At 47.9% G+C, this 27,240-nt stretch overlaps 1 protein-coding gene across 5 annotated transcripts in view; it reads left to right on the top strand.

Annotated features, from left to right (window-relative positions):
• The window catches only part of Cdc5 (cell division cycle protein 21), a 322,395-nt gene that overhangs the window by 156,974 nt on the left and 138,181 nt on the right, over nucleotides 1-27,240 (top strand). The gene's annotated exons all lie outside the window — the stretch shown is intronic.

Here is a 27,240-nt window from a genome sequence, read left to right as displayed (position 1 = left end):
AATAGCGTAACAAGAGGGTCATCCAATGCTCCAACCCATTAAAAAAGCTTCTTTTCTATCACCTATTAACTGTGGCGCATATCCATTTCAGGCATAATTCCTCATCATCGTCAGCCACTGCATAAAAAATTGGCACAAAATATCTTGCAAGCATTTAGTGGATACTATGCTTCTAGATGAATGACAAAGGATAGCATAGCGAATGCCAACCTACTACCCAGAAATTATGATTATTAATGCTGTAGTGGGTACCCAGCAAGTTTGCTTGCAGCAGTTACCCAGTGAGTGTTCAGAAAAGACTCTGAAAGGCCGCTCTTCTAGCTTTCGCTGTGACTGTGCTGCGCCTTCTGCGCAAGCCTGGTGTTTTTTCCCCCGTGCTGCTTCTAGTTATTTGCATCATACAGGTGCTGTGCTCATTCCAAGTCATTGTCGCTGACTTCTTTGTTGCTGTCTTCAAACAATAGTGTGCAATCCTCAGTGCCATCAAGCACATTGAATATGCTGCACTTCTTGAAAGAGCACACTATCAAAGTTCCTGGGATGTCGTCCCACGCTGCAGCCCTTCCAGCGACGCATATGTTTTTCACCCACTCCACAGGAGTGGAAGTGATGTGCCATTTGTGCCATTCTGCGCCAATCTTACCTGCTGCGCCAGGCTGCACATAGATGGGGATACCCTTGATAATTGTCGATTGGAAGCGTAAACTGCATATTTTTGTCGACCAAACAACACTGAGCGTTGGCCACACAAAGGACGTGGCTGCGACCATATCCAGTGTAGTTTGATCACATGTTTGATCATGATTACGTAATTCGCTTCATTCATGGGGCTTGCTAGTGCTTGCCTCATTGCTGTTACCGTCATGGTTTCTGCGCGAAAGTGGTAGCACCAACATGAGTAACTGTGAATTATCTAGTAATGCAGTAAAACCTCAATAATTTGTACCCACTGGAAACGCAGCATGATCATGCTGCCCAAGGTACCCATCAAAGCTCCTTTTTTTCCTTTTTGTCGAAGTGCAGAAAAGATACTGGGCTGACATTCTCGCATGATCGTTTGATAGCATGCGGTGGCAAAGCTGCATTTCGTATTTATTACAAGGTTCAGGATACGCAGCGTCTTAGATAGCGACAGAACGGATCAGCTCTTCGCGATACATATGTGTGCTTCTCTACCGCGATCTGATATTGACAACTGACAGTTTCATTGAAATATGTAGTGCTTGCGTACGCTCGATCATCTCCTGGTTAGTTACGTGCAGCACGGCACCTATGCTGCCCACGCCGTCGCTTATCCAAGGGATAAGCATCACTTATCCCTTGTTTTCTCAAAGTTATTTCTCTGTCGGCTGTGGTGCTTAATGATGGGAGTACAAATGCATGTACACACACAGACACACACATTTGTGGATAGTAAGTCTGGTCAGCTCGTTATTACTAAATGTTAGTGGAAATCTTAAGAATTTTTTTACCAAAAATAGTTTCAATTGTCTGTGATGTTTAACCCTAGAAAAATTCAAGACAAACTTGCATTTCTTTGAAACACACCTTTTGGTGCTCTGAACCCTGCATCAGTACTTCCATTTGTGGGATCTGAAGTGGAGAGCACCATCACGCTCTTGGAGTGAACGGACACAGTAAACGCAATGTGAAGGTGCTGACATATCCTGTAAAGTTGTTTGCGCCGCGTGGCATACGTGTCTCGCACAGAAGCCGTGTTTTGGGAGTGACAACTATTGAGGAATAGGTGGCGTTCTGTTCGCGATGGTAATCACCACTATCATCATCGTAGTTGGTAGAATGGTAGCGTTGGCGGTGACCCCCTGGCGGAAGGCATGTCTTGGTGGCGGGCGAGAAAGTTGAGCGAGCCTCTTTTGGCGTGGGGCGGTGGGTCTTCCGTGGGCGGCGCCGCAGGCTGTCTGCGGTGGGCCTATGTGGTGAGTCCGCCGTTAGCGACACCACCTTGTTTATCATGTTGTTGAGTGTTGTTTACTATTGTGTAATGATGTCCTAGCGTGTTTGTCACGATTGATGTTATAATAATTCAGCAGACGATATTGTCGATCAAAAAGTAGTTAAATAAACATATGTGTTGTTTGGTTTGTTCCGACCATGCTACTGTGTCGTTCACTCCAATAGCGTGGTGTCTTGACCCCACAACGGTTGGAACAAAGCAAACAACAACACGCATTTATTTACCTGCTTTTGATTGACGATATTACCACTTTTCTTTCTCAAGTTTTTTTATCATCCGGTTACGCCGTACGCAATTCTAAGCGCAAACGGCGCTTACAGTGTTCGGAAAGCTTCCGGACTGCAGTAGATAATTTTGTTGAGATTACACCCACTTCGTGAACATTTCAGATTATTCTGTAACCTACGTCACCGCTAGCAATAACTCTAGAATGTTCGATGGCAGGTGTATAAATGCCGACACGCTTCGCCGCTTGTCAGTTGATCGATGACCAACGATCAGTTCGCCGATATCAGCGCCAGTGTCTTGCTGTAATCTCAATTTCCTTTTACGTGACCACAAGTTCGGCTGAATAAACTGTTTAATCTTTGACCTACTGTCTGCTCCCTTCGTCGCCGTCACGACCCTGTGACAATATCGTCAGCCGAATTACTATAACATCAATCGGGATCAACACGCTCTGACAACCTTACACAATATTAAACAACACTCAACAACATGACTAACAAGACAGTGTCGCTGACGCTTGACTCACCACGTGGGCCCACCGCAGACAGCCGGCATTGTCGTGCACGGCAGACCCACCACTGAAGACAACCGTTCACGGCAAACGCCACCGGCGAAAGAGGCGAGCTTATTTTTTGCGTGCCCCCACCAAGGCTTCTCACCAGGCATCGCCATCGGCGCTAAGGTTTTCTAACCATGATGATGATGATGGTGGCGATAAACGCTCACAAGCAGAACGCCACCTATCGCTCAATAGTTGTAACCCTGAAATACGGCTTCTGCACGAAACATTTGCGCCACGTGGCGCAAACAACATTACAGGGGGTGTCAGCACCCCCACACATTTTACTGAGCCAACGCTGCTCCAAAACAGCATTATTCCTGTTCCCCGAGCTGCTCCAAAACACGAAAGTCCACTTCCACCCCAGAATCCAATGTCCTGCCCGGCTTGTACATTGGACGACATTTAAGGCTAAGACAACCTTTACAACATCGTCTGTTTGGCGCCATGAAGCCAAGCCACACATAGACCACTCGAAGCTCAACTCGAAATAACTGCTCGCCTCGACTGCTACCTCGGCACTTGACATAAAAATCAAAATGGTGGCTTCATGTGGGTACTCAAGCCAGGTGTTGGCTCGGCTAGTAATGGCTGCAATATGTCTAGGTGGCACTGGTTGTGCGGCTTTTTTTCAATGAAAAATGGCGTACTTCTCAGAATCCTCGAATTTAAGCCGACCTCGGAGTTTGATACAAAAAATATTTTAAAAAAGACTATCGACCTAGGTTTGAATAAATATTGGTATATATTGGTGCTTCGGCAGCAATGTCTTCATGATTACATCGCGTTAGTTCAAATTCTCCATCAAATTTTTTGTCGTGTAAGGTTTAGTAGGCTCCAAGAAAGAAGCAGCTTTTCTCACAAATAACAACAGAGCCTGCCTGATGCTTTGTCCTGATCATGAGGTGGCACTAAGCAATAGCTCATTACACCATTCATTTGTTTCTCTGAGTGCTGTGGGCGAGCGTCAAGGGATCGACGCAAGCAGTCGCGTCTGCATGGATGCTGCCATGTTGATTTTTTACCATCGTTACCGGCGGTAACTAACACAATAATCAGAGAAAGTAAGTGCGATGAAGAATGAACATATTACTTATCGATGTGCAGCATCAGATAACAAATAAGGGCAGATGTCTCACTCTTGTCAATTGCAAGGCAATTGTCAATTGCAAGGTCTAGTAATGTTGGACATGTACATTTAAGGAGAGTCATCTATGGCACAAATCAGGACTCACTGAAAAAAGTTGCTGTCACGGGTTACACGAGTGGCTGCTGCTGCAGGTGATGGAGTGAGACAAGACTCAAAAAACAACAATACACATTTAATAAACACTCACACATGACACACCCTCTATATACAAAAAAATCTACAAAACCAAGGGTAATAACTCCCAAAGTAAACCTCCAAACTAATTCCTTTGCAGACTAAGCTGTCCTAACTATTGCTAGACATCTCTACTGCCTCAGTGATTCTCATGGTGCTTTTCATCACCTTACTTGTCGTAATTGCCACGCTGCTTGTCAATGTCCGGATTGGTCGTGTCCTTGTCGGGGATCTTGACGCTCTAGACAAATGTCCTCACCCTTGCCGCTACCGAAGTAGTCGCCCGTTGTCGTCATTGCCTGATGTCAGTGACCTGGCAATGTCTCGGTGCTTGGGCCTAGCGGCTGCTGGCCATACCCAGTGCTGCACGGTGACGTGGCCATCTGGGGACTGTCTTTGGCGGCTTGCCTTGAAACGGGTTTGTGTCTGGAACGTCGGCGCTTGCTGTGCGCGGTGGCTGCATCCCGAGCAGCCTCCCTCGAAGCATGTCGAGGTCTCAGTGCTTTTCTCAGGACGCCCGCATCATGAGTTGCCGAATCGCTGTCCTGCCGCTCCCGTCGCCAGTGCGTTTTCTGGCGATGCAACCTTCTCTTGCGAAGCCCACGTTGACAATGCCAGCTCGTCGCTGCTCGCACGCCGATCACTGCTCGGGTCACGCACCTCGAGCCTCGCTGTATAGTGCGCATGTTCACGCCGTTTTCTAATCTTCTCTTAGCTTTTTCGTCATCTTTGTCTCCGAGGGGCTCCTACTCATTACACGCTTCCAACAAGGCATTTAGGAGCTGTACCGCAGTTGCGTGCAGCATCGATTGCTGTTCCTCGGCGATGACAGCGGCGGCCTGTCCTCACGCCACGCGCCCCTGCCGCATTCTTTTTACAGAGCTAAGCTAGGCAAAACGCCGGGTGTCCGGAAAAAAAAAAAAAGAAGACTTTCCTGCCGTTGCTCATCACAGCTAAGGTGGCTAGTGGAGGCTATATCACAGCTGTGCTGGCTGCTCATTACCTGGGTTTACTTCCATCCAGCTGTGAATGCACCGAGCAGCAGCCAGCTACGATAGGCCCACGCCAGATTTGCACGTTAGTTCTGGCATTAAGTTTAGACGTTCTCACATTGTCTGTGACAGGCTGTGGTTAGACAGGCTGTGTTAGACAGGCTAACAGGCTGTGGTTGGGCTTTGTCTAACCACAGCCTGTAAGCTGTTAGAGGCCACGTCTAACCACAGCCTGTTAGCTGTTAGAGGCCACGTTAGCCCCTAACGGTAACCACCTTCGCTGTTATTTAAGCATTACATAGCTAACCTCATTCCTTTTAATTTTTTCTTCAATTTTTCCCACACTTTGCTCCTTGCTAGTTTGCTCCGCGTCACCTTTTCCTTTCTAGTGCCTTCATTACTTTCTCTCCCCTGCCGGGGCCCCGCACCTCCATTGAGAAGCGCAGTCATTACATCACTTCTGTGAGCTGCATTACAATTGGTCTTTCATCTCAGATGCCGCACAATAAAGAATATCAGTGTACATGCAGTTTTATGAGATTTTAAATGGTTGTAAGAAAAGTCCGCTTTATAGCTGGTCGTGCACTATACGGGATTACCTGCTTAGTAGTCTGAGCCGTACATGCACGTAATGTTGGAGAATACCTTTTTGTCACACTTTATTCAGCTATTTAAGTTGTCACATAGTTAATGTTTCCACTCGGCAATGACCCTTCAGCATCTCCAACAGCCTTATTCCCTTCTTTAATTTACATTTTTCGTTGCTCATAAAACTTTTTTTTTTCCTGCTCCAAAATGTACCTTTGGATACTCCAAAAGGTACTTTTTTCTGCTCCGAAGTCCTCCTCCAAAATGGCCTCGGCCAGTCATTTCACTGGTGTTTTCAGCTATGCAGCTTCGCGTCTGCGAAAGAACTTTCGCTACCCGCAGGCGAGCACATATGTTTTAAAATCTTCAAGCCACCGCTTCCACGGAAATGTTAGTGTTCCCGAATGGTTCCAAAATACGGGCGGCTTTTCTATGAGGTCAGCCATGTCAGAGCTGCATGGGGGCTAAATCAGGCATTCAGGGTGCATGTCAGCTGCGCCATTGTAGTGCTTGTGAGGCACTGAGCATTGCAAAAAAACGACACATATAATTCCCTATGCCACCCCCCACTTGCCCTTGACCGTAGCAAAGGTGTTTATATATGTCTTGCCGGTGCCGCCTGGGGCCATGCCGCCGAACAAGGTACATAACAATGTACAACACCTACTTTTTCAACTCCTGTGGAAGCCCAGCTGATGTGGCAGACAACTCCTTGAAGTTAGGAGTCCCAAATCGGCCTTAGAGATGTCAACATACATGAACATATGAAATTCTGGATGCCAAAAATCTTCAGCGTGTTATTTTTCGCACTCCCTGCCCAAATTTCAGGTCCAAATCAGCATTAATATAGCGACAATGGAACTCACAACTGTAGTTGATAACAATAGTGCTGCATACACTTCTTGGCACTGGCTGGGGAAACAGCAGCCCATGATCACTTCTTTGTTATCGTCTGCTGATCTGCAACATCCTCCGGAACATCGAATGCGGTCACATCTAGTTCCAGACAATGTGGCTTTTTCACTGGCCTCTTGAAGGCTGCCGCGTTGTAATCGGACGAAACGGGCGCATACAACTCAGTCGTTTTCAAGTACACCTCTTGAACTTAGGGTAGTGGCCAGAATAACTTGGACGTGGTAGTAATGTCCACAATTACGCTCTGCCTAATCTATGTCTTCTTGTTTTTGCAGCAGCAGACCCTCTCGTCGGAAAACAATTCAAGTTAAACTTCTCCTGTGATGGACCTTGTGGTCCAGACTGTCGCGCAGGAACGAGAGACGACACGTCCAAAAAGAGTGCTCTTTTTAATGGAACAAAAAAATAACTGATGGCTTGGTGCCAGTGAGCGGTAGCTCGTGAGGAGCACTGACGACGATGATGAATGTCATCTCCTAGATTGATGAAGACGAAGTTCCAACATCTCGGATTCAATATTTCTTGGCTGTCAATACCTCGCCAGCAGAGATGGATCCATCGTTTTTAATCTTCAACTTGATGTTGAAGACTAAACATGGCACCCATGATGCGATATTTCCAGTTTCAAAGGAACTGTTCAAATACATTTCTGTGAGAGGACGCTTCAAAGAGCACGTGAAGCTTAGTGGTAAGCGAGTCTTTTCACATTTTCTGTGGCACATAGTAATGAGGGCAAGGCATTGCTTCCTTTTCAAGCACTACTTTAGCACGGCCGGAAAACCATGTACTGACGAAACTCAGACTCACTAAGTTTACACTTCAACAGCGCTACACGCTAAACCATCCTAGTCAACGTCAGATGGCTCTAGCCTCATAGTCCCTCAATATTTGGGCCGCTCTTACTTGTCACTATTGATTATCTTGACGCCAATGTCCTGATTGGCCATACCCAGTACCAGTTGGGGATCTCGACGCTCTCGACGAACATCGCTATTGTCACGATGAGTCACAAGTACTGGGGGATTAATTAAACCACCAGGTAGCTAGCACTAGGACGATGCGTCAGTCGTGGCTGGCTCTCGAGCAAAGAAGAACGCGATCTTCTTTTTTCCTCCAGATTTAGAGCCGCTCTTGCTGTCAACCCACTACGTGCTGGCGGCATTATCCCCCCTTCCGAAAAGAAAAAAAAACAAGTACCAAAAAGAGGAAAGGAAAGTAAATAGCAGCACCGCGATGCCACTACATAGGCACGTCAAAAAAAAAAATGGAAATTCGGATGAAGTGAAAGTAAAATTTGAAGAGCGTGCCAACATAGGAGACGTCAATGAACGAGAAAGTAAGTTCACAAAATAAACAAAAAACACAAAGAACGCTGTACGGTAAAGGAAAAGTTACGAACAACGCGCAATAAATGGCTTCATGCGCAACACATGAACGACGTCCGGCCTCAGCCGTGTCCTGCTCCGTGCATGGGGTGTTGAGTCCGGGACCACTTCGTAGTTCACGTCACTGACGCGGCGTAACACTTTATATGGGCCAAAGTACCGGCTCAGCAACTTTTCACTAAGGCCACGGCGGCGGACGGGCGTCCACACCCAAACTTGATCTCCGGGGCTGTAAAACACTTCTCTGTGGCGGGTATTATAGCGTCGTGCGTCTGCCTGCTGTTGCTGGCCGATGTGCAGTCGCGCGAGCTGCCGGGCTTCCTCGGCAGGCTCTGCGAATTCTTCGGTGTCAGTTGCCTACTCGTCTTCGTCCTGACACAGTAGCATTGAGTCTAGCATGGTCTGCACTTCGCGGCCGTAGAGAAGCCGAAATGGCGTGAATCGCGTGGTCTCTTGCACGGCGGTATTATACGCGAAGGTCACGTAAGGCAAGATCCGGTCCCATGTTTTGTGCTGTGTGTCGATGTACATTGAGATCATGTCTGCGAGGGTCTTATTCAGTCGTTCAGTAAGTCCGTTGGTTTGCGGGTGGTACGCAGTTGTCCTTCGGTGTCTGGTGTTGCTCAGTTTGAAAACTTCGTCCGTAAGCTGCGCCGTGAATGCCGTCCCTCTGTCCGTTATTACACTGGAAGGAGCACCGTGTCGTAACACGATGTGGCGCATGAAAAATTGTGCTACCTCAGAAGCCGTGGTTCGTGGGATCGCCTGGTTTTCAGCGTAGCGTGTCAAATAGTCGGTCGCGACGATCACCCATTTGTTGCTGTCGGCAGACATAGGAAATGGCCCGAGAATGTCCATGCCGACTTGGTCGAACGGCGTGCAGGGTGCTTCAATGGGCTGAAGAAAACCAGCTGGCTTAACAGATGGTTGCTTTCGGCGCTGACATTCCCGACAGCTCTTTACGTACTTCTTTACGCTTGCTGAAAGTCCTGGCCAATAGTACCTCTCGCTCACTCTGGCAAGTGTCCTTGAGTAGCCCAGATGACCGGATGTGGGTTCGTCATGGCAAGCGAAGAGGACGTCGTCTCGCATGTCTCGAGGAACCACCAGGAGGTAAGCACGATTGTTCGAACGAGCGTTCTTCTTGTACAGCACACCGTCTCGTAGGCAGAACGACGTCAACGAGCGGGATAAATGACGTGGTATGATTGCGCCCTGGCCCTCTAAATGATCAATGATTAGACGAATCTCTGCATCATCTCGCTGTCGTTTGCTCAAGTCTGATGCACTAACGGCGCCCAGAAAGCCTTCGTCTTCCTCTGCTTCCTGACTGACGACATGAAGGGGTGCGCGTGACAGTGTATCAGCGTCTTCATGCTTACGGCCGGACTTATGGACGATGGTGACATCAAATTCCTGCAGCCGCAAACTCCACCGTGCTAGCCGACCTGAAGGGTCACACAGGCTTGCCAACCAACAGAGCGCGTGATGGTCCGTCACTATCTTGAAGGGACGACCATAAAGGTACGGGCGGAACTTGGTGATTGCCCACACGACTGCGAGGCACTCTTTCTCCGTAGTGGAATAATTCGCCTCGGCACGGGATAGAGAGCGGCTGGCGTAGGCTATCACTCTTTCGATGTCCTCTTGACGCTGAACGAGCACTGCACCGAGCCCAATGTTACTAGCGTCGGTATGGACCTCCGTGTCAGCATCATCGTCGAAATGAGCGAGAACGGGCGCTGATTGCATGCGCTGTCGCAGCTCATCAAAAGCTGCTTGTTGCTCGTTTTCCCAGACAAACGGCGTGTCGTCCCTTGTGAGACGAGTCAGAGGTTCTGCTATCTGTGAAAAGCCATGAATGAATCGGCGATAGTAGGCGCACAAACCAAGGAAGTGCCGGACGGTTTTCTTATCGACAGGAGCTGGTAATTCGGCAACAGCGGCAAGCTTGTCCGGATCGGGACGGATTCCTTCGGCGCTAACTACATGTCCAAGAAATTTTAGTTCTTTATAGCCGAAGTGGCACTTCTGTGGCTTTAGTGTGAGGTCCGCCGATCGGATAGCCTCCAGCACGCTGCGCAGGCGGTGAAGGTGCTGCTCAAATGTGGTAGAGAAGACCACCACATCATCAAGGTAGACAAGACAAGTCTGCCACTTGAGCCCTGTGAGGACAGTGTCCATCATTCGCTGGAAAGTTGCCGGTGCTGAACACAAGCCAAAAGGGAGCACTCGAAATTGGTATAGGCCGTCTGGAGTCACAAAGGCTGTTTTCTCACGGTCTCGCTGATCTACTTCGATTTGCCAATACCCGCTTTTGAGATCGAGAGAAGTGAAATAATGGGCACGACGAAGTCTATCCAGCGAATCGTCGATACGTGGCAGCGGATACACATCCTTTTTCGTCACGTTGTTAAGCTTTCGGTAGTCGACGCAGAAGCGTAGCGACCCGTCCTTCTTTTTGAGAAGCACGACTGGAGATGACCACGGGCTGTTAGATGGTTCAATAACGCCATCGTCAAGCATCTCGGTGACTTGCGTACGTATTGCTTCACGTTCTTTGGCCGACACGCGGTAGGGGTTCTGGTGTATCGGACGTGCGTCTTCGTACATGATGATCCTGTGTTGAGTGATGGACGTCTGGCGGATCTTTGAGCAAGTTGCGAAGCAAGACCTGAACTCGAACAAGAGCGCTCGTAGTGCAGTCTGGTTAACGGTGGACAGATCAGGATTGATGTCAATATTACTCATTGACGTGTCAGCGGTATCCACTATTTTCGACGTGAAACAGTTGGTGACGTTTGCTACTTCGTGGGCAAACGCTATCGAAGTGCCACGGAAAAGATGTCGATGCTCGTTGCTAAAGTTGGTTACGAGCAATTCAGATCGACCATCACGAAGGTGTATTACACTTCTAGCTACACAAATGCCTTGCTGCAGGAGGTGTTCTAAATTTGTCTCAGCCACCACATCGCCATCGCCCAAACCACAGCATGTTACGTCGACTAGAACACTTGTTCGTGGAGGAAGCGTCACACTCTGTTCATAAATACGGAGTACGTCGACACGCCTTCCACCATCCTGCACGTTGATTGCTCGCTGGGCTGAGAACGTGACGCGGCGCTCTCGCAGATCAATCATAGCTCCATTTTCTTGTAGAAAGTCAACTCCCAGAATGACGTCACGGGAACATTCGCGTAGAACAAGGCAGCTTGCTACGAATGTGTACCCTTGAATCTGTACTCTAGTTGTGCAGGCACCCAGTGGAGTAACGACGTGGCCACCAGCTGTCCGAATCTGCGAGTTATGCCACGGCGTGATGACTTTCTTCAGCTGCGTTGTCAGTTTCCCGCTCAGTATGGAATAGTCTGCGACGGTGTCCACTAACGCATTAACTGCACAACCATCAATTGTCACTGCTATGTCGAGTGAAAGTCGGCCATCCTTTGCAGCAGTATGTGATGTCGGACCGGTTTCTGTACAGTTCTGCGTCAATAGGAGGTCTTCAGCGCTTCGACGTTCAGCGACCCCGCCCCCAGAGGTCGCTTTGGCTAGTTTTCCCGGCGGGGGCTGGGAGACCGTGTGGTAGAATACCGCTGGGGCGTTGATGAAAATCGCCTCGGTGATGGCGAGCGCGACTGGCGCCCGGCAGATGGTGGTGCATGCTGCTGGGAGAGGTAGTCTTCGATGTCGCGCGGTCTCTGGCCGTAACGGGGTTGCGGTGAGTACGCAGAGAAGCCGCGAAGCCCAAGACGGCGATATGGGCACTGGCGGTACAAGTGATCAGCTTCTCCGCAGTGAAAGCACAGAGGCCGGCGATCAGGTGTGCGCCAAACATCAGACTTTCAAGGAGACGTGCGCCGATCGTCGATGTACTGAACTGGTTGCACTGAATGATGGGCGACAGAAGCACCAGGGACAAAGGCCAACGATGGTGGCGTGTACGTGCCTTCGTAGTACGGTATGTGCTGCGCTGACTGTAGTGAAACAGCAGGAACAGGATGGACGAATAATGGCGGCGTTGCAGCAGGGCGTTTCAAGGCTTCCGCGTAGGTTGTCTCACGGCGGTATTCAGCAGGAGCTGGCACAGCTGTATCATGAGGCAAGGTGTCCCGGAGGGCCTGGTGCAGCTCATCCTTGATCACAGTTGCAATAGAGTTGACTGTAGGATGAGGTGTTACACCAGCCTTTTGTAACTCTTCACGTACCATATCACGGATGAGTTCACGTAGACAGTCGTTGTTGGTTCTAGTGGCGGTGAAAATGTCGGCAGTAGACATGCCACTGACTTGCTTGTCGTATTGGTTGGATCGCTGCTGCAGCATTTCTTCCATTGTCACGGCCTCGGACAAGAACTCCGCGACCGTCTTCGGAGGACTTCGCACGAGGCCGGCAAAAAGCTGGTCCTTGACACCGCGCATCAAGTGACGCAACTTCTTGTCCTCCGTCATTCTTGAATCGGCCCGTCGGAAGAGGCGCGTCATGTCTTCGACGAACGTGGTCACAGTTTCGTTTGGCAGCTGGACGCGGGCCAGAATAGCTCGTTCAGCTCGTTCTTGGCGATCAGCACTGGCATACGTCTGCAGAAGTCTGCGAGAGAATTCGGGCCACGTCGTCAGCTGTTCCTCTCGGTTTTGATACCACGTACGTGCCCCGTCTTCGAGATAGAAGTAGACACGACCCAGTTTCGCCGCGTTGTCCCACTGATTCAAGGCGGCTACGCGCTCGAAATCCGCCAACCAGTCCTCAACGTCCTCGTGCTCCGAGCCATGGAACGTCGCCGGTGTGCGTGGGCTTTCCAACGTGTAGCGGTTCGACGTCGTGCTTCCCGTGCCGGTTGCCGAGGTTTGCACCGAAGCGCTGGTCATGTTTGTCGACGTGGTGGGAGCAGTATCGTCGGCTTCCGGAGGCGATCCCCTGATTCGGCGGCTGGTCCGATGCACGGGAGTATTGACTGGCACTGGACTCGTATCGCGGCTTCCTGGGGGGGTCTGCAGCATCCTTGGGACTACCCAGCACTTCCACCAGTTTGTCACGATGAGTCACAAGTACTGGGGGATTTATTAAACCACCAGGTAGCTAGCACTAGGACGATGCGTCAGTCGTGGCTGGCTCTCGAGCAAAGAAGAACGCGATCTTCTTTTTTCCTCCAGATTTAGAGCCGCTCTTGCTGTCAACTCACTACGTGCTGGCGGCACTATTCCTGTAATTGCCAACGTGTTCACCCATCATCGTCATTGCTGGTGTGGCGATGTTATTGGTGGTTGAAGCAAACATCTTCAGATGTTTGCTTCAAAGGGGGTTTGCGCCAGGAACGTCGGCGCTTGTTGTGCGCGGCGGCTGCGTCCCGAGTAGCCTCCGTCTTCTTCTCGGGACGCTTGCGTCACAGGTTGCCGAGTTACTGTTCTGCCGCTCCCATTGCCAGTGCAAGTCTCCCGGATTCGGGCTGTTTTTTCGCTTTGTACGGTTGTCATGAAAATCTCCCGGAAATCCAAATTTTTGTGCGTGATTCGGCCGCCTTGACAAAAAAGCAGCTCAGTCCGCTCCAGGCTTTTTGAACCTACCTCATTTTATTATGAATGAGTTTAAGAGGCGTTCATCTAAACGTACAGTAGAATCTCAGTGATGCGAAACTGCAGCAGATACGAATTCGTGAAGTTCCTCAGAGAAATTCCACTATGTCTATTGGGCCTAAATTTGAATGTTCCAAGCACATTTCGTAATCGCGGCGGGTGATACTTACTTTAGTATGAAAATCGTCGAACGAAAACCGAGTGCAGCGTACTCAAAGCTTCGGAAGTGCGCATGCGACCTGCGCACGCACTGTCTTCTACAGTGTGCATGATTGTCGTTGCCACAACCGCTGTCGACAAAACCGTAGTCGCTTTTGACGTGATCATGTATGGCGACAACGTAACTGACAGAGTCGCGAAAGTGTGCATGCGTCCAACACTCAACCAGTTAAAGCAACGCTGCTTTTGGCAAACCCTGCGGACAAAACCGCGGCAGATGTTATCGTAGACGGCATAAAAAGACTTGGTTTTGAAGGCGTGTGCGCAGTCAAGCGCACGGGGATTGAAAAAAGAACTACCATTTGTCACAACCGCCTCGCACCACATCGCGGTCGCGGCGGCATGATAGCGATCTACTAGCTTTAAAGGCATGCAGCGGTAGACTAAAGGCAGTAAATACATAAAAAAATGTCTCAGTTTCGCCGCAAGGGTGAAGCAATGAATGCAACATCAACAACTTGGAATGTGACACTGAGAACGACAAGGAGATCGAAACGTGCAGGGTCCCCGCAGGTGCGTCTGCGCAAGCAGGCGTTTGACGTGTACGGACACCACGGACCCGAGATAACGGGGGGAGGGTGGGTTTTCGACCCCCTTCCACGCCTAGCCATGCGTGGTTTTGCCGTGTCTGGGGAAAAGGGGATCCTGGGGGTTGAATCAATGCTGGCTGATTGGACCTGGAAGGCTCTCAGTGGCGGCAACACACCCCTTTGGCCCTGGCTTCACGTAGACCGCACCTCTGGGCTGACCCACCCAGGGGGAATCGGCAGTCGCCTTTTCCTATCTCTCTCTCCCTACATCTTCGTCTGTATCTGCCACTTTTTATCTGTCCTGTCATCTTCTCTTTTCCATCTACTTCCAAATTTTCTGGCGGCAAGGGTTAACCTTGTGTGCTTATCCAACCTAGGATAAACCATATTAGCTTATAGTGATGGCGTACTGCTGGCGTTGCGCAGATGTGTTCACATGCTCTGCCATGTCCCCTAACCTTGTGTGCTTATCCAACCTAGGATAAACCATATTAGCTTATAGTGATGGCGTACTGCTGGCGTTGCGCAGACGTGTTCACATGCTCTGCCATGTCCCCTAGTTGGGCTCCGTGGTGGGCGGTAGGCGCCGTTGCCGAACAAACAGTTTCTTTCATAGGATCACCAAACCCCTTCCTAAGTGATCGCCCCCAGAAAAGGGGGCGCACCAAAGCAGCCTCACAGTTTTCATTTGGTCCTTGAGCTACAAGACACCGCTCATCATCATCATCACAGTGTGTAATGAAGAATCAAGACTTGTTCCCAAAATATCATGTCATACATTGTGAAACCACAGGAAAAAAAGCAACAAACATATCACCATTTCTAGTTTTCAGATGCCTCACTGATGCCATCGGCACTGGCTACAAAGCCACCAAGATGGCCAGTGGGGACCTGCTAATAGAAGTCAAAGACAAAATCCAGTATCAGAAACTAAGCAACCTTGTTGCATTTGGGGACAAACATGTCACCGTTACCACTCACCGGACATTGAACACAGTGAAAGGTGTCGTATCAGATGAAGCTCTTGTAGACCTTACCGACGAACTTTTGGACAGCTGGAAAGACGAGAATGTCATTCACGGGCAGCGCATTAAAATCAGGCGAAATAATGCAGAACTCCCCACAAAACACATTGTACTGACGTTTGGAACAAACACACTCCCAGAAACAGTCACTACAGACTATCTCATGCTCCGTGTTGGACCATATATACCAAACCCGAGGCGTTGTTTCAAGTGCCAACGATTTGGCCATGCTTCCCAAAGCTGTCGAGGGCAGCTCATGTGAGCAAGGTGCGCCACCACAAGGCACTCTGCTGATGACTGTAAGTCTGAGGCTGAGGCCCATTGTGCGAACTGTGATGGTGACCATCTCGCTTATTCTCGCTCATGCCCAGCCTGGAAAAGAGAAAAAGAAATTCTCACAATTAAATTCTAAGAAAATCTCAGTTTCAGGGAAGCCCGACAGCGGGCATCGCACACTTTTCTACAGAAGTCATTCGCCGAAGTGGTGCAAGGGGGGTCAGCACCACTACGGTTCTCGGCGAAGCCACGGACGACGCCTGGCGTGCCGAGGCAACCGCCAGCAGACCCCACTGGAAAAGTAGCCCTGGCTGCTCTGCCCTCTTTGAACATAGCCTTACCAAAGGCCCCTGTGAACCCTGGCAGCGGCCAGGGCAACACACAAACTATGGAGGTCCCCTTGACCTCTGGCCCAGTGGGGGTGAAGACTTTGACCGCCAAGGCAAAGCCTACCCCACATAGACGACTGTCTGGCGCCTCTCCAGAGGCGATGGACACCACTGACCCACCGGCGCAGACTGCGCCGAAGCAGCGGCGAGAGCCCCTTGACCGCTCCAAAAAAGAAAAAACACCAGTTACAGGCCCCCCTAAAGGCTCTGTAAGGTGAGTCACCCCCAATCCGTACACACAGCACTACTTTACACCCAATATGAAAACACAAATTATACAATGGAACGTCAGAGGACTGCTTAAAAACCTCGACGATATCCAAGAACTTTTACACAAACACTCGCCAAAAGTGCTGTCTGTACAAGAAACACACATGAAACCAAAACATACAAATTTTTTTAGAGACCACATCATCTTCCGCCATGATCGAGATGATGCAATCGCATCATCAGGTGGCATTGCTATTATATTAGACAAACTCATAGCGTGTCAAGATTTGCAGATACAAACGGCCCTCGAAGCAGTTTCCATTCGTGCTGTTGTCTTAGGGAAACTTGTTACCGTTTGCTCAGTGTACATTTCTCCTCATTGTCAGCTGCAGAAGCAAGAATTTCAGTCTTTTATGGATCAACTACCTGAACCTTATATCGTCCTTGGTGATTTTAATGCCCACAGCCCTTTGTGGGGTGACTCGAGGAGTGATGCGTGAGGCTGCTTGATTGAGAACTTTATTCTTTCCACAGATGCATGCATTTTAAATAAGAAAGAACCAACATTTTTTAGCCTGGCGAACAGAACGTATTCGTGCATTGATCTTAGCATTGTTTCTCCTACACTTTTACCTGATTTTAATTGGGATGTTATTAAAAACCTCTATGGGAGTGATCACTTTCCCATGTTTCTGACGACGCCAAAAGAAAATGAATTTCTACCTCAGGTTCCAACTTGGAAGGTCGACAGAACAGATTGGGAGAAGTACCAGAGTCTTAGTACTATATCGTGTGCCGAGATTTCCTCTCTAGGAATCGACTCTGCCACTACGTATTTCACTGCTTTTATTATTGATGCTGCTTCAAAATGTATCCCCCAGACAAGTTACGGTCCCTGCAGACGTCGTGTCCTGTGGTGGAACGATGACTGCAGGAATGCTCGCAAAAAGCAGAATAAAGCGTGGTATCTATTGCGTGACTACCCATCTGCAGAGAATCTGATCAATTTCAAACAAGTAAAGTCTCAAAGGCGAAGGACGTGCCGACAGGCTAGGAGAGAAAGCTGGCAGAAGTTTTTGTCGGGCATTAATTCCTACACTGATGAAGTTAAGGTCTGGAACAGAGTAAATAGGATAAGAGGCCGACATACACACTCACTCCCTCTAGTAGACACAGAGGGTAACAGCCTTGAGGATCAAGCAGACTCCCTGGGAGCATACTTTGAACACGTGTTCAGCTCATCGCATTATTCTGATAGATTCAAACGATGCAAAGAGAGAGTAGAAAGGCAAAAACTTGAACGTAAATTCAGAAAAAATGAGCCATACAACAGATTTTCCCGCTTGGCTGAGTTGCAGGCAGCGCTAAACTGCTGCAACAAATCAGCACCAGGCTCTCACCGTGTTTTATATCAGGTGCTTAAACACTTACCTCAAAAAACACATAAAACTTTCCTCTGTCGGTGTAACTCTATATGGGCTTCTGGTGAGATTCCCTCTGCATGTAAAGAGGCCATAGTAATACCTATTCCTAAACAGGGCTAAGATCCATCTTCCGTATTGAGTTACAGACCTATTGCTCTGACTAGCTGTCTCTGCAAATTATTTGAACAGCTGATAAACTGCCGATTATTACATTTTTTGGAATCAAACAAACTCCTCCGCCAATATCAGTGCGGATTCCGATAGGGTCGGTCCACCACAGACCATCTCATCCGCATAGAGGCGCAAATGCGCGAAGCTTTCATTCATAAGCAGTTTTTCCTATCTCTCTTCCTTGACATGGACAAGGCATACAATACAACATGGCGTTTTGGAATATTGAGACACCTCACACATTTAGGTATACGAGGTAATATGCTAAGTGTAATAGAAAATTATCTGTCCAATCGTACATTTCGTGTTCGAGTGGGCAATGCGTTGTCAGGACCATTCATGCAAGAAACGAGAGTACCGCAGGGCGGTGTCCTCAGTTGTACTCTCTTTGTAGTCAAAATGAACTCCCTGCGATCGTGCATCCCACGTAACATCTTTTATTCAGCATACGTTCATGATCTACAGATAGGTTTTAAATCCTGTAATCTCTCGGCATGCAAGCGACAGGTTCAGCTCTGTGTTAACAAGGTCTGTAAATGGACAGATGAGAATGGTTTCAGTCTGAATCCACTAAAGAGTTCCTGTGTTCTGTTTTCTAGGAAGAGAGGCCTCTACACTGATCCCCATATAGAGTTGCAGGGTGAGCGCTTAGCTGTCAAGAGTGAACAAAAATTTTTAGGCATAATTCTAGACACGAAGCTCACGTATATACCGCACATTAAGTACATTAAGGAGAAATGCATGAAAACAATGAACATCCTAAAGGTGCTGTCCCGCACAAGTTGGGGCAGCGACAGAAAATGTCTGATGAGCCTCTACAAAAGCCTTATCCGCAAGCGTCTAGACTATGGGGCGATAGTGTACCAGTCCGCACCACCAATGGCATTGAAAATGCTGGACTCGGTCCACCATCTAGGCATTCGCCTTTCTACAGGAGCTTTTCATACAATCCTCGTGGAAAGCCTCTACGCAGACTCAGATGAATGGTCGCTACATATACAAAGATTGTACCTGGTTTTACATATTTTAAGATAACCGCAAAGACTGACCACCCTACATACCCTACTGTAAAAGACACATCCAGCTCCCAGCTCTTTCAAAACCGACCCACATTGAAACAGCCCTTCTCGCTGCGTGTTAGCACTAGCTTTGGACACGGGCGTCTCATTGCTCGAACACCGCGTAATGGCTTCTACTACATGCGTCCCGCCATGGCACTGGCAGGTTATAAATTGTGACACATCTTTCATGATTGTGACAAAGCATGCCCCACCCCTACACATTCAGATGTACTTCTGCGAATTGGCACACAAATATACCTATCCTGAATTTTTCACTGAAGCATCGAAGACTCGTGCGGGCGTATCCTGCACAGCGGTGGGCCCATCGTTTTCGGATGTCGGTATTCTCCACTCTCACACAAGCATTTTTACAGCTGAAGCTTACGCAATACTGGCGGCAACAAAACACATTAAAGAAACGGAAATAAGTAATGCAGTCATATAAACGGATTTATTAAGCGTTGTAAAAACTTTAAAAGCCACCAGAAAGTACAAAAATCCTGTCATTGTTTTGCTATACTCTCTCTTTTGTGCCATTTACACATCAAAACAACATGTAGTATGCTGGGTACCAGGACACCGTGAAATTGAAGGAAACGTACTAGCAAATAAGCTCGCAACATCAGTTCATGCAAACACTCCGCAGTCATCTGTAGCTGTCCTCGTAATGGACTTGAAACCCTTTTTGAGAAAAAACCTGAGGGATTATTGGCAGCGTACAGGGGACGGACAAGTACATAATAAATTACATTTAATCAAGCCTTACCTTGGTGACTGGCCACCAACATCACAAAGACGTCGTACAGAAGTAGCACTCTGTCGGTTACGTATAGGACACACATATAGTACACACTCACACCTTCTGACCGGTGGTGATCCACCAATGTGTGAGAAATGCGGCGAACCCCTTAGTGTCCTACATGTTTTGATACAGCGCTGTGAATGAGCTCCTATTCGAAAAAAGCATTTTCCAACATCCTACCGAGATGCCTCTTCACCAATGCCTCTTCACCCGACGATGTTCCTCGGTAGAGATCCACTTTTCAAACATCATTTATTATTTGCATTTTTAAAAGATGTTCGCAACTTCCACGTTATCTACTCTAATAATGTGTAGAACAACCTCTCACAAGAGGTTATTGCTGCCGTACATACATTACAAAGCACATGTTTCACGGCCCTTGGAGACAAGGACGCCGGAGAGGCATTCGTGCTCTATAATCTTTTCATAGCTTTATCATCAGAACCATTGACCACTAGTTTTCACTGTACACATTTCATGTCACTCTCATAATTTTATTCCCTATATGTTTACAAGCCTTTAGAGTGAGGAATATTAGGCCCTTTTACAGCCACTCATCATACCCATAGACTAAATCTTTTGTCGCATGTACTGGCGCTCTTTGGCCATAACGTGGCCCTTGCGCTAAGAAACACTATATATCATTGAAACGTGCAGCGTGCTGCTCACGCACAAACCACGCACGAAAACAATACACACAAGACGAGAGCGAACTAATAACGTTTACCACTCGACACGTAACATGCTGTTTAAACAAAAAAATAAAGCAATGCTCGATAGATAATCTCCGGTACGAATAAGTACAAAAAGTGTCCCAGTTATACCTCGCTGTGTAGAAAAGGCGCGCTTTTTTTTGCAAACGGACCCTGTGCATAAAAAGAAGATACCTTTGTAGGTCTGGCAACTAACACAATCGCTCCAGTGGAAGCAGAAGGCACACGATTCTCCGCTCCGAAAGATAAGCGCGCGTGCACAAGCATCACCCCCCCCCCCAATTCTCACGGGGCAAAGTACGCGTCAGGGGTAAGCGCGCGTCGGCGCATTGCGACGAGCTGGGCACCGAGCGTGGGCGGCTTTTTTTTCCTGTTTAGAGTGTTAGTATATATACATAAGTATACATAGACGGTGAATGACGGCGGTGGCGGCGACGGCAAAAAACCAGCCTAGACTGTCAATAACAAAGGGCCAGATGCGTTTTGGCGTTCCTATCAAAAGAATCTAGTAGGGAGCAAAGCTTGGACCCGCACTTTTGCGGCAGCCAGCTGCGCCGTCCTGTTCGTTCACGTGTGTCCCAGTGAGACATACACGAGCTGTTTTGAAGAAAATGAATTCTGCTAGTTGTGTTGATCCTTTGAGACTCTCACCTTAGTTGGAAACCTACCTTCATGTGTTCGGCCACTCCAAGCTGACCGCAATGCTGATGTTTGCACTTGCGATTGAGACCACCCACCCCCACCCCTCTTGTTTTTCGCGATGTTTTTCCTTTGTTTGTTTGTCCTTGATTTTTTTTTTGTGCCGAAAAAAATAGGAGCAAGGAAATCTCCCGGATTCAGAATCTTTGAACTTGGCACGTATGCCAGTGCGTTTGCTGGCGTTGCAACTTTTTCTTGCGAAGCTGAAGTCGACAATGCCAGTTCATCGCTGCTCGTGCGCCAGTCGCAGCTGGGTTCACGCACCTCGGGCCTCGCTGTATGGTGCTGCGCGCTCGCGCAGCACCCACTGTCGTCTATACTTTGTTGCCTTCTTTTTCCCTCTATATTTCTCCCCGGTCACTGAACACCTTATGAAGTAAATTACAAACAAAACAAAAGCCACTGAACCATCACATTTTTTCATTCTTTCGCACTTTATTCTCCTTTCCCCAAATGCCTGCACGGTTTCACGTTCGCCACCTGCTCATTCCATATCATTGGAGCAGGCTATGAGGGCCGGAGCATGACATTTCACTGTTGCTGGCAGTTGTTTTTTGGAAGTTGTTTGAACTAGAGAACTAAGTTTAACCCAGTAGAGTTCTGTACAGTCAAATGCACACATCTGGCATCATTTATGACATACCACTGACATGTGGGAAAAGTTACATCGGGCATACGGGAAGATGTGCAAATGACCATTTTAGAGAGCATGCCTTGAACATTAAAAAAAAAAAAATGAATGTGCTTAGAGGATCATGTGGACTCTTGTGGGTGTGAGGCGCTCCTGCGCAAGCAGGGGTTTGGTGTGTAGCGACACCACGGACCCGAGCTAACGGGGGAGTTTTGGCTCCCTCCCACGCCTAGCCGTGCGTGGCTTGGCCGCGTCCAGGAAAAAGGGGATCCTGGGGGTTGAGCCGACGCTGGGTGATTGGACCTTTAAGGCCCCCCGCCAGAGGCAGCACACGCCTTTGGCCCCGGCTTCACGTAGACGGCACCCCTGGGCTGACCCACCCAGGGGAAATCGGCAGTCGCCTTTTCCTATCTCTCTGTTACAACTTCGTCTTTATCTCTCACTTTTAGTCTATCCTGTCTACTTCTCTCTTCTGTTTACTTCCAATTTTCCTGGCAACAAGGGTTAACCCTGTGCGAATAAGCCTACCTTGGCCTAGGCGCATTGGGTTATAGTTGCGTTGTCAGCTGGCGTCGGCAGGTTTTAGCATCCGCAAACTTGTAGCGTCCCCTCGTTGGGCTCCGTGATGGGTGGCCGCCAACACTTCTGAAGAATATAAAACAGGCATGCATGAAGCTTTTCCTCTGTTAAATAATCCTACCACCTTAAAGCGGGTACGCACCGATGACATAAATTTTTTCAACCAGCCAACAAAAACATTTCCTCACTTCCACGTCATTCACTGTGAGAAAACTGGAAAGCAAGCCAGGACCGTATCTCCATTCCTAGTTGCCAGGTGTCTTATTGAAACTCTCGGGGCTGGATACAAAGTAACCAAAATGGCTAGCGGAGACCTTCTCCTCGAAATTCGGGACAAAGCACAATTTGTAAAGCTAGACAGCCTCTCAACATTTGGTGACGTACCGATAACCGTAATACCACACAGATCTATGAAAATAACTCGCGTAGTGGTATCTGACGCAGACTTACTTGACCTGACTGAAACTGAACTTTTGGAGGGATGGAAAAGCCAAAATGTGAATAATGTACAGAAAATAATCATCGGAAGGGATAACAAGGAAACATCAACGAAACACTTCATACTCACGTTTGCTTCCAGTAAACTGCCGGAATCTATTCAAACAGGGTACACGAAGACATCTCTCAGGCCGTACATACCAAACCCTCGTCGTTGCTTCCGATGCCAGAGACATGGCCATGGCTCTAAAAGCTGTCGTGGTCGCCAGACTTGTGCACATTGTGGAGTCCTGGGCCACGTGTCTGAGAACTGCAAACAACCGCCACACTGTGTAAACTGTGAAGGAAACCATGCCGCATATTCACGCTCCTGCACATACTGGAAGAACGAAAAAGGGATAATTACTTTGAAGGTGAAGGAGAACATTTCATTTTAGGAAGCAAGGAAAAGGGTCTCGCCATTCTATGGCCCAACATATGCTGATGCGATGTGTAAGAGGGCACCGTCGCACCAGCTCCGCCACTCCTTCGGCCCGCGCATACCGAGCCGGCGGTTGTGCACCTGCCCCCAAGGCGGCTGTAGTCCAGACTACACCGCCTACTCCCGAACAGAGACCGGAGACCCCAGGGTCCTCGGATATCAAGGCCTCACCTCACCAGACGAGGCCCGAAATTCGAACACCAGCTCGCACGTGCAGGCATCCAGTGCCTCTGAGGAGGCAATGGATACATCGGTACCCTTGATGCCGAAGGGCGGCGCGGCTCCTTGGAGTATGCCAAGAAAACAAAAAATCAAATTACGGGGCCTGGTGACGGCCCTGTTACATGAACTTAAACTCCCCGCCTAAACAGCCACTCGCTTTTCGTACACACAGTACTACTTCACATTCACTATGATCACTCAAATTATACAATGGAACGTCAGGGGCCATCTCAGAAACCTCGACGACATCCAAGAACTTTTACAAGAACACTCACCAAAAGTGCTGTGTGTACAAGAAACACACGTCGATTCAAAACACACCAACTTTCTTCGTAAATACATTATTTTCCAAAAAGACCGTGATGATAACATGACATCATCTGGAGGTGTTGCCATTATAGTGAATCAAGGGATTGCATGCACGCACTTACAACTTCAAATGTCCCTTGAGGCAGTGGCTGTTCGAGCTGTTCTTTTTGATAAACTGATCACAATTTGCACTATTTACATTCGTCCAAGCTATCAGCGACAAAAACATCACTTACAATCTTTAATTGATGAACTTCCGGAGCCTTATGTTTTTCTTGGAGACTTTAATTTTAATGCGCATAGCAAGCAATGGGGTGACTCTCGTTGCGACGCGCGAGGTCGATTGATTGAACAGTTCCTTCTCTCGTCGAGCGCCTGTCTTCTGAATCGAAAAGAACCAACCGATTATAATCTCGCTAATAATACCTACTCCTCCACAGACCTAAGCATAGTATCGCCGTCTCTTGTGCCTCTACTCCAGTGGAAAGTCATCAGTAATTCGTACTGAACTGACCACTTTCCCGTAGTTTTGAGCACAACTACAGCAACTGAGTGTCCACCACGTGTTCCCAAATGGCTTATAAACAGAGCCGACTGGGAACAGTTCTATATCATCGCTCGTTTAGGTTGGAGTGACATAAGTACTTTGAGCGTTGATGTTCCTGTCAACTACTTCACAGCGTTTTTGATTCATGCTGCAACAAAATGCATCCCACAAACAAATGGAAACCCTAAAAAACGGCGTGTGCCATGGTGGAACTCTGAATGCCGAAATGCGCGCAAACAGCAAAACAGAGCATGGAGGTTGCTTCGGAACTCACCGACAGCCGAAAATCTTGACAGCTTTAAGAAAATAAAGTCTCAAGGCAGGACAGGACGTCGGCAGGCCAGAAGAGAAAGCTGGCAGAAATTTTTATCAAGGATCAATTCATACACACAGGAGGCTAAAGTCTGGAACATGGTTGGTAGGGTAGCAGGAAAACAAGCACACACTCCCACTCGTAAACACACAGGGTGACACGTTGGAAGATCAGGCAAACTTCTTCGGTGCACACTTCGAACGGGTGTCCAGCTCGTCACACTATACCGACGCTTTCTAAAAATACAGAACAAGAACAGAAAAGCAGAAACTCTAACTCAAATGTACTAGATACAAGGTGTACAACCATGCTTTCAGCTTAGCTAAGCTCCAAACCTCTCTAAACTCCTGCAGTAATTCTACCCCAGGTTTTGACCGTGTAGTTTACGAAATGTTAAAAAACCTACCAATCGAAACACAAAAAACCTTACTTTGTTTGTACAATGCTGTCTGGTTTTCTGGCGCTATTCCTACTTCTTGGAAAGAGGCTATTATTATTCCCATTTTGAAAGAGGGCAAGGACCCTCCTTCAGTTTCGAGTTATAGGCCTATTGCACTTACAAGCTGCTTGTGCAAAGTCTTCGAAATAATGATAAACTGCTGACTTGTACATTTCCTTAAAACAAACAATTTACTCGACCCACTTCAATTCAGGTTTCGAGAAGGTAGATCCACCACAAACCACCTTGTTCGTATCGAGGCACAGATCAGAGACGCTTTCGTCCATAAACAATATATTCTCTCTGTGTTCCTCGATATCGAAAAGGCTTACGATACAACATGGCGCTTTGGAATACTAAGAGACCTGTCCCACCTTGGCTTGCGCGGAAGAATGTTTAACATAATCGAAAGTTACCTGTCAAACCGGACATTCCGCGTCCGAGTGGGCAGCATTTTTTTGCAAACATTTGTCCAAGAAACAGGCGTGCCGCAAGGTGGTGTACTTAGCTGCACACTTTATCTCATCAAAATGAATGCTTTGCGCTTGTCTATCCCTCGCAAGATGTTTTGTTGTACATATGTCGATGACGTCCAGCTTGGCTTTAGATATTGCAGTCTGGCCATGTGTGTGAGCGTCAGGTTCAGCTTGGTTTGAACAAAGTCTCTAATTGGGCTGAAGAAAACGGGTTCTGCCTGAATGCACAGAAACGCACGTGTCTTGTTCTCCAGGAAGAGAGGCATTCATCTTCATACCACACATCAAATATTTAAAAAACAAGTGCATAAAAGCTATGAACATTATAAAAGTGTGGTTTCGCACTACGTGGGGAAGCGACAAGAAGTGTTTAATGAATTTGTATAAAAGCCTTGTACGCACCTGCCTAGATTATGGGGCAATAGCATATCAGTCTGCGACACCTACTGCCCTTAAAATGCTTGACCCTGTTCATCATCTAGGTAACCGTCTCTCCATAGGTGCTTTTCGCAATAGCCCTGTGGAAAGCTTGTACGTGGAATCAAACGAATGTTCGCTCCACCTACAGAGAGGTTACATGTCTTTTAAATATTATCTTAATGTAAATGCAGACAAGGATCACCCATCACATTCCACAATTGATGACATGTCAAGCCTTGCTTTGTTTGAGAAACCGCCTTCTATGAGACAGCCCTACTCACTCCGTGTGAGGGGCCTAGCGAAGGAAATCGATGTGCCACTCAAACATCGTTTAATGGCTTCCGCAATATGCCTGACACCGTTGCAGTGGCAGGCGATAGATTGCGATGTGTCTTTCTTAGAGATTACGAAGCACACGCCAATCGCACATATTCAGACATACTTCTTAGAACTACAACATAAATACGCATGTCCTGAGTTCTTCACGGATGCTTCAAAGTTCGACACTTCTGTCTCCTACGCAGCCATCATCCCATTCTTTTCGGAAGCCGGCGGTCTGCACTCTGATTCAAGCATTTTTACCGGCGAAGCTTATGCGATACTCGCGGCCGTCAAACACATTAAACAAATAAAACTACAGAAGGCAATAATATATACAGATTTCCTCACCGTAGTAAAAGCTCTGAAAACTCTTAAAAAGCACAAAAACCCTGTCCTTGTCTCGCTTTATTCGCTTTTATGCACAGTCTACTCATCCAAGCAGCATGTCATAGTCTGTTGGGTGCCAGGACACCGTGAACTACAAGGCAATGTTCTTGTAGACCAGCTAGCTGGATCCGCCAACAAAACCGTTATCAACACTTCGACACCGATTTCTGTACTCGACTTGAAAACTTTTCTAAAACGAAAGCTCAGGGGTTATTGGCAGAGCGCATGGGACACACAAACAGGTTATAAATTGCATGTCATCAAGCCGCAACTTAATCATTGGCCGCCAGTATCAAAATCACGCTACACAGAAGTAATCCTTACAAGGCTAAGAACAGGACATGCACAAGCAACACATTCATTTATTTTATCTGGGGGTGATCCACCTTTGTGTGACAGATGTGGAGAAGCACTCACCGTACTTCACATTCTAATACAGTGTAAAGAATTGGACGCGCTGAGAGGACAACACTTTCCGTTACCCTACCGACAACAGATACCACTTCATCCTGCAATGTTCATCGGTAGGGAACCACTTTTTACTCCTAAAGCATTGTTGGCTTTTTTAAAAGAAATTACTACTTTTAATGTCATATACCCGGGCATTCCATAGCACGAC

The sequence above is a fragment of the Rhipicephalus microplus genome, chromosome 5 (genome assembly GCF_043290135.1).
Source record: "Rhipicephalus microplus isolate Deutch F79 chromosome 5, USDA_Rmic, whole genome shotgun sequence".
Lineage (NCBI taxonomy): Eukaryota > Metazoa > Arthropoda > Arachnida > Ixodida > Ixodidae > Rhipicephalus > Rhipicephalus microplus.
Note: the sequence above shows the minus strand (reverse complement) of the source record. Positions and strands in the feature narration are given on the sequence as shown.